Here is a 4,034-nt window from a genome sequence, read left to right as displayed (position 1 = left end):
GACCATGTCTCTAAATAAAATATAAAAAAGGACTGGAAATATGGCTCAGTTAAGTGTCCCTGGGTTCAATCCATGGTATAAAAAAATTAATATACCACCAATTTAAATTCTATTTTCCATTTAACTATTTAGTTTTGTTATAAATAACAACAAAGCTGATGATCTGTCAAGAAATCTGACATTCTTCATTTCTGAAAGTTTATAAGAGTGAGGTAAAAGCACAAGAAAAACTTTTAGGCAGAGGGAAAAAATACTTTAATGTAGAAAGCATCAATTTTGCAGTGAGAAAACTGGAGAAAAGCACCCAAAATTACTGAAATACATTTTTTTTGGTACTAAGGATTGAACTCAGGGGCACTCAACCAGTGAGCCACATCACCAGTCCTATTTTGTACTTTATTTAGAGACAGGGTCTCACTGAGTAACTTAGAGCCTTACCCTTGCTGAGACTGGCTTCGAACTTGAGATTGTTCTGTCTCAGCCTCCCAAATTCTGGGATTACAGGTGTGTGCTGCCCAACTTGCAGAACATTTAAGTAGAATCTAAACATGTAAAATACATCTGTAAACACTATCAATATGTGCTATTTCTGATTTTTTATATTTAATAATAATTATTATCACTTATTTTAGGTTACTATATGCCAAGCAGAAAAGAAATTATAATAAACACAATTAATCTTCCTACCAACATTGTTAATATGTATTATAAGTATCTTGCCCAAAGTCAGCTTACAACATTGATCAGTCTACCTATAACATTTCTAAGGTGTGATTTCAGTGGATTAGTGATTTCATTTACATTCAAAATATAAATTTTGCACTGCAGTCCACCCCACGGCACTGGCTCAAGACGTGTTTTGCAGGCGTAGGGCGGGAAGCACCAGCGGCGCGGGAAAGTGAGGGTCATTCCCAGTACCCGCCCCCCGGGCTGCATCCTTCACAAGAAGGAAATGGCGGAAGAGGTCTGAATCCTGTGCCATTCAGCAGGGAAGCATGTCTCCGCTCAGCTGTCCATGCATAATGGACTCGGTACCTGCCGCCGTGCCTTGTGTCGCCACTTCTCCCGGGGACCCCGAGCTTCTGGGACCCTGATGGTGCTCTACGCAGCTCTCATAGGGAGGGACCCCGCTGTGGAAGGCGGGTGGCTGAGTGGTGAGCTGAGTGGCTGCACTGACTGACCGCGACGGGGAAATGGAGCGTGTCAGGCCTGGACAGGCAGCACTGAGCTGTATTTCTAAGCGAGCCGCTAGTTGCCACATTGCCTAATGGTGTTCAGCCTGGGCCTGATTTTTATGGACTGCCGTGGAAGCCTGTGCTTCTCACTGTCTTCTTGGGAATTGTTTCATTTGCCATTTTCTTCTGGAGAACTATTCTTATTGTCAAAGAAACAGTATATCAAGTTACTGAACAGCAAATTTCTGAAAAGTTAAAGAACATGAAGAAAGAAAATGAAGAACTAGTGCAAACTGTCAAATTTTGAACAGAAGATCAAGGAATCAAAGAAACATGTCCAAGAAATCAAAAAACAAAATATGGTCCTCTCCGATGCAGGAATGAAATATAAGGATAAAATTAAGCTACTTGAAGAAACTAATGAGATTCTTGAGGACAGAGCAAAAAGTCTTCATGTTGTGTTAGAATCTGAGAGACAACAGAATGTCAACAATGAGGACTTGATAATAGAAAAGAAGAACTCTGTAGAGAAGTTAAAGTCTGTTATTTCAATGAATGCTTCAGAATTTTTCCAGGTTCAAATTGCTTTTCATGAAGCTAAGCTTAGTGATTACAAGGTGAAGTGTGAATGCCATCAGGTTCAGGAAGAAAATGCTAGGCTTAAGAAGAAGAAAGAGCAGTTGCAGCAGGAAATCCAAGACTGGAGTAAATCACATGCTGAGCTCAGTGAGCAAATAAAATCATTTGAGAAGTCCCAGAGAGATATAGAAGTAGCTGTTACTCACAAAGATGATGATATTAATGCTTTGACTAATTATATTACACAGCTGAATCAGATAGAGCTTGAATCAGAATGTGAGGGTCAAAATGAAGGAGGAGGTGAGTCAGATGAACTAGCCAATGGAGAAGTAGGAGGTGACCACAGTGTGAAGGTGAAAACTCGAATTAAGCAGCTGATGGATGTCTCTTGGATGCAAACTGCAATATCAGTAGTTGAAGAGGATCTAAAACTTTTACAACTGAAGATAAGAGCCTCGATGTCTGCAAAGTGTAACCTAGAAGACCAAATAAAGAAATTAGAAGATGACTGCAATTCACTCCAATCCACAAAAAATGGGCTGCAAGATGAGTGCAAAACTCTGAATCAGAAAGTGAACATTTTAAATGAACTGTACCAGCAGGAGGAGATGGCTCTGCACAGGAAACTGAGTCGACAAGAGTATGAGAGACAAGAAAGAGCAAAGCGGCTGTCAGCTGCAGATGAAAAGGCACTTTTGGCTGCACAGGAAGTTAAAACTTACAAGTGAAGCATTGAAGAATTGGAGGAAGAAATACAGAAAGCAGAGCGCTCATTTAAGAATCAGATTGCCACTCATGAGAAGAAAGCTCATGATAACTGGCTCAAATCCCATGCCGCAGAAAGAGCTATAGCTGAAGAGAGAAGGGAAGCTGCTAATTTGAGACACAAATTATTGGAAATGACCCAAAAGATGGCAATGCGGCAAGATGAACCTGTGATTCTAAAACCAATGGCGGGAAGAGCAAAGACAAAAAACCCTCCCTGGAGAGGTCCACTGAGCAAGAATGGGTCTTTTGGCCCATAGCCTGTGAGTGCTGGAGATGTTCCCTCCACTGACAGCAGAGCCAGCTGGGAGACCTGTCTCTGCTACTCTGAATGGAAGAGATATGGGTAGAAGTGAATTTGGGTCAATGGATGGACCTTTTCCTCATCCTCGATGGTCTTCTGAAGCATCTGGAAACTCTTTGCCTCTGACCCAGGACGTGGTCCAGCTTCCGTGAACAGCAGCTCCAGGAGCTCTTCTCCAGCCAAGGTGATGGGTGAGAGCAAGGTTAATATGGCTACCAAAGGGCCCCCTCGTTTCTCAGGGGTATCTCCCATGGGCTCCCCTGTGGGAGGGCCCCTACCACCACCTGTTCGATATGGACTGCCACCTCGACCACTTTCTGGGCCACTTCCTTGGCCACTTCAGCTCGTTGGGCCTTTTGGACCTCCACCATTTGGTCCTGGTGTGCATCTACCACTGTGCTTAAGAGAATATGCACCAGGTGTTCCACCTGGAAAACGGGATCTGCCTCTTGACCCTTGGGCATTTTTACCAGGACCCACACCACTTAGACCTTTAGGTTCATTTGGTCCAAGAGAGTACTTCATTCCTGGTACCCAAATACCACCCCCAAACCATGGTCCCCAAGACTACTCACTGTCACCTGCTGCAAGAGACTTAACACCTTCAGGCTCTAGAGATGAGCCTTCATCTGCCTCTCAGAGCAGTATCCAGGACTGTTTGCAGGCTTTAAAACAGCCTGTAACCATGACCTGTGACACTCAGTCAGAATGTGGACTGTGCACTCTTCATTGTGTAAAGGGATTATTGGCTTCGAAATCCAAAAGTCTTAAGGGTTTATTTTTAGAAGTAAGCTGCCTTGGCAGTCTGCATTTTTGAGCCAAAAAATTCTAAAGTATTATTCCCCTTTTAAATAATGATTACCACTTAATCTAATGTAGCCTTCCAACTTTGAAGTGTGCATAAGGAATACCTGTGTTTTAGTTAATGTAGCATATATAATTGCTAAATGATTTAGAATGTCATAAAATATGAACATTTCTTGTGGAAATGCTTTAAGAACATGTATTTCCATTATCCTATTTTGAGTGCAGTCCAGTTGATAGAAAGCAATGGTGTTCACAAGCTTCATGATTCTGTCTTAATATCTGGTCACAGATTGTTATGCTACAAATGTTCACTCAACTTATTTCCTAAACTTATTTCCCTTCTTGCTGAAGTTCTTTGTAGTGATAGTAAATAAAAAATTGTTTATTCATAGTCAAAAAAAAAA

General features: G+C 41.8%; 1 pseudogene; it reads left to right on the top strand.

Annotated features, from left to right (window-relative positions):
- Positions 1-1,015: 1,015 nt before the first annotated feature.
- On the top strand, positions 1,016-3,556 carry LOC124975246 (transport and Golgi organization protein 1 homolog; annotated as a pseudogene).
- Positions 3,557-4,034: the final 478 nt, after the last annotated feature.

Source organism: Sciurus carolinensis, unplaced genomic scaffold, assembly GCF_902686445.1.
Source record: "Sciurus carolinensis unplaced genomic scaffold, mSciCar1.2, whole genome shotgun sequence".
In the NCBI taxonomy this organism is placed as follows: Eukaryota; Metazoa; Chordata; class Mammalia; order Rodentia; family Sciuridae; genus Sciurus; species Sciurus carolinensis.
This window is presented reverse-complemented; position numbering and strand designations above follow the sequence as displayed.